This window comes from Tasmannia lanceolata, unplaced genomic scaffold (assembly GCF_043159265.1).
Source record: "Tasmannia lanceolata isolate RefF3 unplaced genomic scaffold, GAP_Taslan_0.1 ptg000008l, whole genome shotgun sequence".
NCBI lineage: Eukaryota > Viridiplantae > Streptophyta > Magnoliopsida > Canellales > Winteraceae > Tasmannia > Tasmannia lanceolata.
The window spans coordinates 70,041,564-70,054,296 of record NW_027518685.1 but is presented as its reverse complement, the minus strand read 5'-3'; the positions used below and the strand labels follow the sequence as shown (position 1 = coordinate 70,054,296).

The following is a 12,733-nucleotide window of genomic DNA, read 5'->3' as shown; positions in this document are numbered from 1 at the left end:
TTTCGCTATTTCCTTGTTGCTTCCCCTGAAATTTCGTCAGCCATCTTTCACCAAAATTCCCTACCCTTCTTTCATTACTTATTCCCGCCATGTCTAATCCTGCCGGGGCATTTTTACCATTTCCTTGGCTCCTTGCTGCCTAGCCCTTGAAGATACGTGTCATAAACACGTCACCTTAAGCCTTATCCTTCCTTTCCTTCCCAGGCCACGTGTGTTTTTTCCCGCGACAACGAAAAAGTTACAGAACACCTCTTAACAAAACCTCAACTTTCTTCTCTCTACTTGCGCTTCTTCTTCCTATGCCTGGAAACCCTAGCCTCAGGTCTGTTCGGCGAGAAGAATGTAGATGTCTATACTTTCTTTTTCTATGTTTCCCTTTCCTCTGCAGAACGATTCTCTTCTTCTTTATGGTTTGGGGGAATGAGTGAACTCGGAAACCCTAGCCTCTCCTTTTAACAGTGTTGTTGGTAGCCAGGAGGAAAACAAAAAAGGGCTGTGGGGATTTTATCCGAATTCCGTTGTGGGTTTCTTCATTTTTTTTTTCCAATTTTTTCTCAACAACTTAAAAAAATAAAATTCTATGGGTTTCTTCTTTTTTTTCCTCAAGTTTATTTGGGTATTTATAAAAAAATTTCTCCTCTTTTTCGTGAATGTTTTTTCCATTGTTCGCAGTTACTGACATTGGAATAACTTCTCTCCAATGCAGGTGGATTCGGCACAAGTGCTCAGTATTGCTTTGTTTTTGCCCATTTTCTACAACTTTCTCTCAGGTGCTTGTAAAATCATTTTCATGTTGTTTCCTTTTTTTCCTGTTTTACTCAGTAACAAATATTTTTCAACCAGAGATTTTAGGATTAGATTCGAGAAATTTGTTTCAGAGCATTTGACAGAGCAGCCATCAAGTTTTGGGTCGCCATGCAGGTATCAATTTCAATCTTGATGATTATGAGGATGATTTGACGCAGGTGAGATAGAGATAGTTTTGGGTTTTTTTATTTTCTTTTTTAATCTCTGATTTCATTGATTTTTTAGTTTTTCTTATCTTTGAGCTCTGTTAGAAGCAGGGAGTTAATCTTCTTTTTTAACCATAGGTAGTTTTGGTTGTTAAATTAGATGTGACCCATTTTCTCCTTTATCCTTTAATAGGACCTGCTTATATTTTTGACAGCAGAAACTCATTAATGTGAACATATGTTAGTAGGAGAGAGTTTTATTATGTCTTCTTTGGTTAATCGGAGAACTTATCAGATGGTACATGGTTTTCTAATATTGAACATTAGCAGTTCCTGTGTCCACAGAACCTATGGTATTATTAATGAATGCTTCCATACCTTGTTTTAACTCAGTTTCAGAAGATATTGACTTCAATTTATGCATAGAAATTCTTGTGTCCACAGCACGTGGGGGTATTGGATGCTTCTATACCTTGTGTTAACTTAGTTTATGAAGATATTGACTTCAATTCATATGTAGATGCACAGGAACTCGAGCAATTGCAGGTTAAGATTGAGCAGGGCACTTATTACATAGGAATGACTGGTATCGTAATGTCTCAAGATGATGCCGACATTACATTGGTTACTATGACAGACGGTTAGGTGTTAGAGCTTGGAAGATCCTTTGATGAAACACTACGCATTCAAGATGATGTTCAGGGAGGTGCACTTTACCATGTTGTAACTTCGGATAGGGATGAGATAGGTCCTTCAGAGGGCATGATGTACTCAGAGTTGAAAGTCAAGTAGAGTAGCGCTTTAGATGCAAATACTCAGAAAAGCTTTAGCAAGACTGCTACATTTCCTTCTTCAGAGGAGATGCTATCATAGTTTATGTCTATGGATCATAGTAACAGGAAAACCGATGCTTGCTCCATGGACATAGTGAGAGGAAAACTGAATCATGTATGTGCTTCCTCCATGCCTCTGCTTGTATTTCTCAAATCCATGTTTTATATGATTTTCATGGATGTAAGAAATCAGAAAGGCTGATATCTCATATTTTTTGTAGGATTTCTTGATGGATTTTTCTCTAATTCATTATATGCTCCCCTCTAAAGTGGCTGTGGTCATTAACAGCTACTACGAAAACAGGTAAAAGTTGTATTCGATCATGATTTCTTATTTTTCGTTCGCATTCTCTTTGAGATCTTACTATCTTCAACCAACTTTCAAATCCTGATTAGATTTCTCTCTCTCTCTCTCTCTCTCTCTCTCTCTCTCTCTCTCTTGTTAATTTGATCAATGGATTCAAACAAATTCGTGTATTTGATGGATAGACACCAATGAAGAGAGACCAAGAGAAACTCACCCTACATTTACAGGCTAATGATATTTGCACTGCCATGTTTTGTTAATGAGACAAGCTGAGTTTGTCTCATTATTTTAACATGGTAGTGGGAATATCAGTGGCCTGTTTAATTTCCAGGAGTTCAATGGTAGCTCTTCTTGTGGGATTGTCATTTGTAATGGGTCCTGTCCAGCTGTTTAAACTCTGTGGCGTGCCATATTCAATAGCTCCATTTTGTAAGATATTGATTCTTCAATGATTATTATTCTTCAAATAAAACTTCATTGTCTATGATTCTTCTAAATTATTGGGTTCTAACTATTAAATTGTTTTCTTATTTTTTTTCATTATAGAAATGAAGGTATGTGTAAAAAATGTGCTTCACCTCTGTATCTGTATCTGTTGCTATTTTTCTTACATTGTTTTTTCTCCCTTCTCTTATTTAGGTTCCTTTCAATACATGGAAAACACTGAATCGACTAATACTCTAGAAATCAAGGTTTGCATTGTTTTTTCTCATCCGCCGTGTATCAACCACACATCTAATAGCTCTCTCGAGCCTGTGCCCTCTTATCTATTTTTGTGATATAGAAGCAAAGAAGTTCTGCAGTTTATGTGATAAATTGTGTTCTTTAGGCTGTAATGATTTAGTGATCTGGTTCTCTTAATGTTCTGCTTTCTCTATTTTGTTAATTACCACAGACGAATGGCATGGAATGTTGTAAGCTAAAGAAATTTGGTAGCTTGGTTGGAACTATGCAGGCTGTTCTTTATCCGTATTGATTTGTTCTTTTAGATGATTTTCTTCTTGGATTTTGATATTTTGGTGAATGGGTTTGATTGAACAGGGCAACAGACTAGTGTCTCATTTTTGACATGCACAAATTGCACATTGAAGTTCGGGTTCTTCAGGATGTTGGGAGTTCTATATTTTACCATGGCAGGTATATAATCCAATAGCATGCAAATTTATAGCTTGGTTGGTATAGTGATAGAATCATGATTACACTATATTCATCTTTAGAATGAGCTAAAAATCATTGTAGACAATTTCACACCTGCCATTTCTAAGCCAAGTTACAATTACTTTGGTCTGTAATTTATGTTTAGTTTTGGGAAAAAACTTATGGAGTTTTCACACATTTTATTTCTTCAAGTTCAAAGATTTAACCATGGTTGAAAATATTTCGGTCATCAGTAGATATGAGGGAAAATTTCCTATAGAATATCACTCACTCAAGCTTCTTTCATACTTTAAATCTTTTCCATGTATAGGAAACCGAGATAGAAGAACATGAGGAGTATCTTACTTAAGGTTAGGCTTCTGTTACACTGATTGGTCTTTTAATGAACTTGATGTAGCTGTTCTGATTTACTCTTGCTATCTTAATAGGAAGAACAAATTTGTTTACACACTTGTGTCTTCTTAGATTGACTCATTTTTTCCTTTTCCCCTTCATTTCTCAGGGTTAACAATAAAAGAGTAAGGTTAGGGTTTTGAATTTTACCTCATTTATCACTACGTGACATTTATTTTTGTTTCCTTGTTTTAATTTTCAATTTGTAGCATAATTAGTTGCATTGGAATGTAGATTGCGTAAAGAAATTTCAACAGCCGATATCGACATTTCATTTTATGCAGATTGAAATGGAAGGATCCTATATAGAAGCTTGCTAGGTTCATTTGGATGGATTAGGGATTTATGGTAGAGGAGCGTCTTCAAGCCCTTCGTCTGGCATTAGTTGTTTTTTGTGAAGGCCAAAATAGATTTTCAGCAAAAAGCCAGGCTTCAAGACCGAATGTTTGGGGGGGGGGGGGGGGGGGGGGCGCTCAGTGAGGTACTGGAGAAACTTTCATTCATGAGTAGCTGAAATTTTATTTAATGGCAAAAGAAACCATTCTCATATGTTTAATGTTACTATAAGGATAGTCTTCAACTCTTTTGTCATTCACAGGCAAGCCCACGTCATTGCTAGTCTGGCAGATTATGCCTTCCTAGATCGATTGGGGATTTGGATGTGGGAGAGTTCGTTTTTTTTTTTTAATGGATGTGGGAGAGTTTGTTGTTCCTATACCACATGTTAATCAAGTGAAGGTGAGTTTTCTGGGTTGATCTTTCCTGTTGGGTCGAAGTTTCTCATTTATCTTTCTTATGGATTTGCTTATTATTTTATTTACATGGTTTTGATTATGTTATGAAGTTTTGACATGTTAGGCTGCGTAGCTTTCGAATGCCGGAGGAGGAATGCTACCTTTAAATGTCATGCTCTGAAATATAGAAAAGCGGGTTTACAGTGACACTCCTAAACGAGTAAAATAGAAACAGATCTGATGTTTCCACTATTGTTTGGTTGGTACCTTTGAGTGGCATGCGCTGAAATATATACAGAAAACAGGTTCAATTAGACTCCCAAATGAGTTAAAATGGAAGTAAGCATTGATTAAAGCCATAGCTTTCTACCTTGGTATTTATCACAGGCTATGTGATATTTTTTAAATTGCATTACATTATTAGAATTGATAAAATGCAAAGACAATTTTATTTTTGATGAGTAGGCTGGGGTTTGGCAGGGACCCCTATCGGTTTTATCAGATAAAGATAATGTAAAGACAATTGTGGTATTCTAAAAGAAGTATATAAGCTTCTAACCAGATCATTCAAAAAAGAAGGAAAAAGCTTCTAACTCAAAAAAGAAGGAAAAGGCTTCTAACCAATCTGGCAACGATCTCCAGAAATTGTTACTTGTTTCTACTCAAAATATAACTCAAGAATTCAAGATCTGTTAATTCCGGATCATGTTCCAGAACAAATATGATATAAATTGTAAAGCTATTAAATCTTTGGATCCATGTTCACTTTAATTTCAGAGATCTTTAGATTTTGATTGAAATCACATGATAAATCTCTAGAATCATGTCTTCTGCTTATTATAAACATGAATTGATGCATTTATAGGCAGTGGCCATTGGTACATTATTTTAAATTAATTTACATTTAAATATCCTTACTAGCTTGCATTTTACTTTCTCTTCCATTTTTTTGAATGCTTATGTTTTAGATTTTTGCTTTAATAATACTGTCTTGGGTTTGTTTTGTTTGTTCCTACAACATATTTATTCTGATGATTTAGCGCCAAATTCTACCGTTTTTTTGTTGTCTTTTCAGCTTTTTAAAATAAAGGCGAGAAAGTATTTCTGCTCTTATAGTTCGATCAGTTCCCACAATTGTTCATTTTTTCCCTCTCTTTCATAACTATACCGTAAAAGAAAACGAAATTGAATTTGAGTTTTTTTGAGAACTCAAACCATGTTAACCTGAATTGGCAATCATTAATAATTCTCCAGTTCATTTCCTTCCATTTTCTATGTTGGGTTTTTTGTTGAATGGAAATTTTTTTTGTGTGTTGGATTTTCTAGATTACTTTTCCATCTACATCAAAGAACCACCTTCTGTTTAGGTTATATCTACTGATGGAGGCAAGAAAGGGTTTCCGTTGAGCTATGTTGTTTTGGGTTTCTACTTGAATTTTTTGGTTGAGGATTTCCATGTTTCATTTCTTCTTTATTGAGTTTCATGGAGAAATGTAATTGACATCAAACCACCATGAAATTTCAGAGGGTGTTCAGGACTTGTTTTTTCTTTATCAATGAGGGAACTGCTCTTGGTCTTCCTTCTCATGGAAGTTCTTATGATTTAGGACATATTTATTAAGAGGTAATTTTTCTCTCATTTTCTCTGCTTTTTCTCTAATTTGCTTCTACAGATGTTCAACCCACTTGCTTTCTGAAGTTTTGTTTTTTCTTGATGCAATTTTCATTTTTTGGAGTTCGAGTGATATGGGTTTTAATTTTTACTTGGTTGAATTATCGCAGACCCATATTTGGATTTTGATTTGTTTTTTTAATTTCTATCCTCTTTTGTTGGATGTTGTCAGATATGTGATTTTTGAGGCATGATATACTTTTAATGTTCCATAAACTTCAAAGAAAATTGTAGCTTCTCTCTGTTTATGTATTGGCACTGTCTTTAGATAGTGATTATTATTAAAAGCTTAATTCCTTGGTTAATACATATCTGTTATGATTAACTTTGGTATTTATCATGGACTATGTGATATTTTTTAAGTAGCATTACATTATTAGAAATGGATAAAATGCAAAGACAATTGTTTTTTTTTTTTTTTTTTAGCAAAGACAATTGTTTTATTTATGAGTAAGCTGGGGTTTGGCGGGGACCCCTGCTGGTTTTATTAGATAAAGATAATGCAAAGACAATTGTGGTATTCTAAAAGGAGTATATAAGCTTCTAACCAGATCATTCAGAAAAGAAAAAAAAGATGCTTCTAACCAATTGTGACTTGTTGCTACTCAAAATATAGCTCAAGAACTTGGCTGGTATCTACGACCCCACCTCCTTGGTACTTCTCTTTGCACGCTAATACATTTGGCACTATGGCAAGCACTAAGCTTCTTGTAAATGTCATGCAATTCGTCCTGCAAAGTTATGGCGATTTGAAAGTTTTCTTCAATGGTGAATTAGTCAGAGACCTTTTCTTTTGCCTTCTCTTTCAAATCTTTATGAGTGTTCTGACATTAATCATCAAGTACGTAGCATTAGGTCCTGACATTTAATCAAAATATTTGCCTTCTGTTTTTGGTTTGGTAGGTTTATTTGATTAAATTTTAATTAAAGTAAGATTATTGTAGCAGAAAAGAAAGTATAGTCTGGTTTACTTTGAGTGTTTGGTATTCAGTGCATTCTTTTGTACCATTTTATCTGTGTTCCTCAAACATTGTTCCTCAAACATTGATCAAGATATTTTGATTCTTCTATTCGAGTTGCTCTGTATAATTTATTTCTTTAAAGTTTGTGGCTAAAGTGTCTTTGTGGTCTAGTCTGCTGATGAACGTGAGATGTGTGTTAGAATTATTTACTGTGCAAATATTGACAAAAGGGACAATATTTACCTATATATATATATATATATATATATATATATATATATATATATATATATATATATATATATTGCTTTGAATTGGTCTTAGGAAGTGGATGCCAAACCCATTTCTAATTTATTTGTTCATTTGGTGTAAGTTTTCCAGAGCAGATGTTACTCTTCTTTGGAACAGTACGTTGATTTGTTGGTTGCTGTTAGTTAACAAACTTCAAATTTGTTTTCTCATGATCTATTTATGCTGCCTTAAAAAAGGATAGCCTGATGAAGCACACACCTTATATGACTTAGAGACTATAAACGTTCCACGTGTGTTGCTTCTGTCAATTTTGTAAATGTAAGTGTTTCTTATTTTTCTTTATTCATGCAGAAGTTCTACTACCTCTTTATGTTATTTTCTCACGGAAATTGCTATTTGTACACAAAATGAAGTCCAAATGGACGTTGAAGAGATCTCAATACATGTTTTTGCGGAGCATCTTATTCATTTAATTCATCTGAGCTGGCTGCTCCCTCATGCAAAAGACTCTCCGCGAAATGCCGTCTACGATGGACGCCAGCAACTCCCTATTTTGAAATTGTGATACCATTGACAGCTGGTAAAATAGTACATGACAATGTGAGATAGTGAAATTATCAGAACATGGTGTGCAAATTTCAGGAGCCTATCAAAATTATTGAATGTGCTACAACAAAGTCTGTGTAGCACATTAGTTCAAATCGTTGTATTTTATAGATTAATGGATATGAAAATTAATGTTTTAATTTTTCTCCACCCAACTCTGAACAAGGATACATGGATCACCAAGCCAATTTGAGACCGAAAGATGGGGCCGACCCTAATGGATGGTCCAGATTAATCAAAGGTGATAAACTCACCACGGTGATAAAATTTTCTTTCATGCATGTATTACAAAATGTATATGCCACCCAACTTGTTCAATCTGGACCAAATCGATTACACAAATACGAGAGTGGAGAGACGATAAAGAGCGGAAGTGCAAAAGAAAAGCGAGAGTATGCTGGGGATGGGTCCCAGGTACGGTTAAAGCGCGGCGCAATACGTGGGCCGATGAATCCGGACAAGTGGGACCCACCCACTTTTTACTTGCATTAATTTACCTTGTCTTTTATTTCCTAATTTGCTTTTACGAGATTTTTTTTAAAGGGATTTGCTAGCGTCCATCGCAGAAGGCATTTTGCAAAGCATCTTATTCATTTAATTCATCTGAGCTGGCTGAAAAGACTCTCCGCGAAATGCCGTCTGCGATGAACGCCAGCAAATCCCTATTTTGAAATTGTGATACCATTGACAGCTGGTAAAATAGTACAAGACAATGTGAGTTAGTGAAATTATCAGAACATGGTGTGCAAATTTCAGGAGCTTATCAAAATTATTGAATGTGCTACAACAAAGTCTGTGTATCATATCACATACTTAAGAGACGTTATTTGGATTGGATATGACGGTAAACTTTTAATACAATTTGGTCGAATTTAATTTGAACAGTGAACTTTTGGGTCTTGCACACATAGCATGAGGGGTGCCATGGCCCCCACTGACTGGCAAAATCTCTTTTATGATGCATGGTTAGCTAGTTTAGTGATCATGTCCCCCAACGACCAATGCAGCCAAGGGTAAATTAGTCCGGCCCCCAAGTGTAAATTCCTGTCCAAATCGTTGTATCTTATAGATTAATGGATATGAAAATTAATGTTTTAATTTTTCTCCACCCAACTCTGAACAAGGATACATGGATCACCAAGCCAATTTGAGACGAAAAGATGGGGCCGACCCTAATGGATGATCCAGATTAATCAAAGGTGAAACTCACAACGGTGCACGTCTCCTAACCTACCGATGGATAATCCATCGGTAGGTTTGACGGGATTAGTATCATGGACAGCTCTGCAGTTTTTTTACGGTCTAGATTCACCGAAAGTATCTTTGATCTAATTCTCATTTTGTAATATATAAACCTGCATCTTCTTTAAATAAATAGAAAATAAATAAATAAAGGTTACACAAAATGATAATGAGTGTGAGACCTACCATCCTTTAATTATTGATGAGTGATTTAGAGTGTGAGGCACGCAGTGGAATTATTCTCTTGACTCTCATGTAAGACGGATAGAAAAAGAGACCACCTTTCCTGTCACAGTTGTGGGTCTCACTCTTTATGAGATGTCACTATTACTATGCGTTTTTCCCTTATATGACACGACATTGACTATTAAATTTTAATTGTTTAAATCTCTATCAACAAGACTGCTTTTTCACTAGAAGACATTAAATACAGTCCGACCCGCACTCCACACTAGACACAACCGTCTCAATTACTCATAATCTTCCATCCAAGATAGGTCCCACAAATTAAGATTTTTCGATCTTTTGGGAGATGATAAATTCACACCTCCTAGTAGAATATAACACTTTTTTACGTGTATTAGGGGTGTGAATCATCCTACAAGGGGTGCGAATTTAGCATCGCCCTTCTCTTATCCTTTTCATAGGAGTGAGAGTCGTCCACAGGGATGTCCTGTCATTTTCAGTTGGGTCCCATATGCTTTTACTAGTCATAAGCCATCAACGAGGGAATACCTGGCTAAATATTTTATAAAATAGTACTTATTGAATTTTATTAAGTTAAAATTTAACCATAAGGAATTAAAAAACCTAAAATACCTTTCCCTTTAAATACATCTGCTAGCTGGCACTTGTTTTTGTTCTGCCCCATACAAATTTTGTATAACTCAACAAATAGGAAATTTATTATGAAAACATAGTTCTAAATTTTAAATATGATGTATGTGCTTAGATATGAGTATTTTTTTTAAAAAGTCGGTCCCGCTTTGTTCAAAGATCCAAACCCTTCATATGGATTACCATAACATATATATGTTGTGCCTCAATAATCCTAACCCCGGATCAACAGAACGACGACATTACAGAAAATGATACAGATCGGAGGGTTAGGATCAACCTAAGGGGATGAATTTTCGGGCACAGCCTGCTTACATTAAGGTGACCCAAACGAATTATTTAAATCTGGAGGAATGATAGATGCAAGGAAGCCCTTGCATAAAGAGCTGGAAAGGTCCCTTGATTTGACCCAAATCATTAAGTAGAACCGAATTTACTTTTTTCAACCGATTTGATTTGGACGGTAATAAAAAATGATGTGATGCAATCAAGGGCCCTTTTTCCAGCTCTTTATGCAAGGTCGCCCTTGCATCTATCATTCCTCATAAATCTGTAGACAAACTTCGGCTCAACTATATGTTTGAACGATTCGAGGGAAAACCCAATTAATTTGGATCCGCTTTGAAACAGATCCAAGGGCGAATGGAAGAAATTTTGAGCCATTGGTAGGGTTTGACGGGATTAGTATCATGGACACCTCTGTAGTTTTTTTGACCAAAAGTGTCTTTGATCTAATTCTCATTTTGTAGTATATAAACCTGCATCTTCTTTAAATAAATAGAAAATAAATAAATAAAGGGTGACAACGAAAGTAGGAGGTCCAGTAGTTGGGTCCACTCAGGGATCCGCGTGCCGGCCACCACGGGTGACAAATTCGTGGGCTGAGGTGGTGCGAACTCACGATATTTCCTCAGTGCTTCCGAGTCTCCAGGTCAGGTCGGGTCAACACTCAAAAAGACCCAAACCGATTTTATGGGAGATTATTTTTTTCGCCCCCCTGTAGGATAATGCGCCCCATGTTAATTGGAACTGGGGGCAGACTTTAACCCTTTTTTACCTCAAATCACGTGACGTGCAGGGCGCATTATCCTACAGTGGGGCGATAAAATCATCATCGCTTTCTTTGTTTTCTTATTTTTCTTATTATTTATATTATGGGAAATGATATCAGCACAACCATGTTTGAACAATTGCTCCTACTTAACTTGTCTTTTTATTTATTTTTTATTGGTTTGTCTTTTTTCTTTTTTAATAGACTTAAAAAAAAAATTTAATAGCTCTGCAGTTTTTTGACGGTCTAGATTGACCAAAAGTGTCTTTGATCTAATTCTCATTTGTAATATATATACCTGCATCTTCTTTAAATAAATAGAAAATATATAAATAAATAAAGAAAATGATAATGAGTGTGAGACCTACCATCATTTAATTATTGATGAGTGATTTAGAGTGTGAGGCACGCAGTGGAAGTATTCTCTCGACTCTCGAGTTAGACGGATAGAGAAAGAGACGACCTTTCCTGTCACGGTTGTGGGTCTCACTCTTTATGAGATGTCACTATTAGTACTCGTTTTTCCCTTAGTTGTGAGCTCAGCTTCTACTTTAGACGTTTGGACGGTTTGGATTTATGAACGGTGAGGTGGCGAAGACTGGGAAGACTTTGGATCCACCTTCCACTTTTCCAAGCCAAATTTCTCGAAAAATGTGGATTTTGGCTTGCAGAATAATGCCTTTTCTCTTTCTTCTCTCTCTTTCCTTTTTATACTAGTAATGACACCCCCCCCCCATTACTCTACAAGGTTCGCAACCATGCACTACTTATCACTATTCTAAGAGGTAAATTCTAGGTAAATCAAATGTTTGTCTCCACAATACAATGAAGCTCGGTGTTATCTATATCTAATGTTTGTTGACGCTTTGCACTAAGCAGAAACAAACTCTAAATCACCTCTGGATAAACAAGTATTTGAGACACCGGTTACTGTTTCTGCAGAAAACAGTACACTAGAATAGATTTGTGAAAAGAAAGCAAAGAACAAAGTTGTTAAACTTCCAAGAGAGTAATTTTGGCTATGGATTTACTCAAACTCAAGTCCCACAAGTGTAATTTTTGTATTTTATTTCAAAGGCTGTTATCTACTCTTTTAATGGAGTATTTGGCAACCTTTCTATTTAATTTGCACCCCTACAAGGGTACCTTTTAAAAGCAGGTTGAAATCTGGCCGTTAGATCGCTCCAATCCACGATTCTATAGTCCAGAGCAATCTTGGAGTGATTATTGGTTTGTGTAAAACCTCCGTCCTCCCCTGTAACTGCCAGGTCAATGATCCACAGTGCGGATTGCACCCTTTTGGCTTTTGATCATTAGGACGCGATGGGACATAATCCAACAATCCTCATCACACCTTATCACCCACTAGTTGTTATACCATGATATGACGCTTTGGATCGCACCCGCTCAAGCACTAGCCGTTGGAGCGTGTTGGACCAAAAGATCGACCACCCATATGACCAAAATCATGGCCCAACCCGACCGAGTGGGACCTTGACCGATCCAACGGTTCATTCGGTCACCTACGCGACTGATCCATGGTCAATCCGACCGATCAACTGATCTTAATCAGACAGCTCATATCAAATTTGAAAAATGCCCAAAGCAACTCTCTCATGACAAAAATACTCATATCTCATATATTTTTTAGTATTATTTTGGGTGTGAATTTATCCATTGGTAGGGCGATGTAGTTTTTTGACCAAAAGTGTATTTGAACTAATTCTCATTTT

The 12,733-nt window shown here is 36.0% G+C and overlaps 1 long non-coding RNA gene across 16 annotated transcripts; it reads left to right on the top strand.

Annotated features, from left to right (window-relative positions):
- The first annotated feature begins 267 nt into the window (after window positions 1-267).
- Window positions 268-7,944, top strand: LOC143885567 (uncharacterized). Of its 16 annotated transcripts, none has more exons than XR_013253496.1 (10): window positions 268-322; window positions 707-770; window positions 853-965; window positions 1,474-1,901; window positions 2,008-2,090; window positions 2,733-2,785; window positions 3,135-3,230; window positions 3,562-3,601; window positions 5,904-6,002; window positions 7,616-7,944. It is a non-coding gene; the product is annotated as an uncharacterized LOC143885567 (long non-coding RNA). The 16 variants fall into 16 exon arrangements; XR_013253489.1 differs by having other exon boundaries at window positions 268-342; window positions 844-965; XR_013253498.1 differs by having other exon boundaries at window positions 288-520; window positions 879-965.
- Window positions 7,945-12,733: the final 4,789 nt, after the last annotated feature.